Below are 240 nucleotides of genomic sequence, written 5' to 3' on the forward strand. Positions count from 1 at the left end.
TGGGAAAAAGAGAAGCAACACAACTAAGGACGAAAGGCTAGAGAAAAAGAGACACCGCTGGAATCGAAAGAAGCAGATTAAGGCAGAATTTACCCAAAAAGGGGGGAGGAGCCTAAGGGAAGTGGGAGGAGCCAACGAGACTGGAGTCGCCCAGGAGAGTTTATAATTCGCTGAAAGACCCAAGAAGGTGCACTCGTCCGGCCTTACCTGTGTTTGTGTCATCTCACTCCCTCTTTTACC

This window comes from Penaeus monodon, chromosome 24 (genome assembly GCF_015228065.2).
Source record: "Penaeus monodon isolate SGIC_2016 chromosome 24, NSTDA_Pmon_1, whole genome shotgun sequence".
NCBI classification, from domain to species: Eukaryota; Metazoa; Arthropoda; class Malacostraca; order Decapoda; family Penaeidae; genus Penaeus; species Penaeus monodon.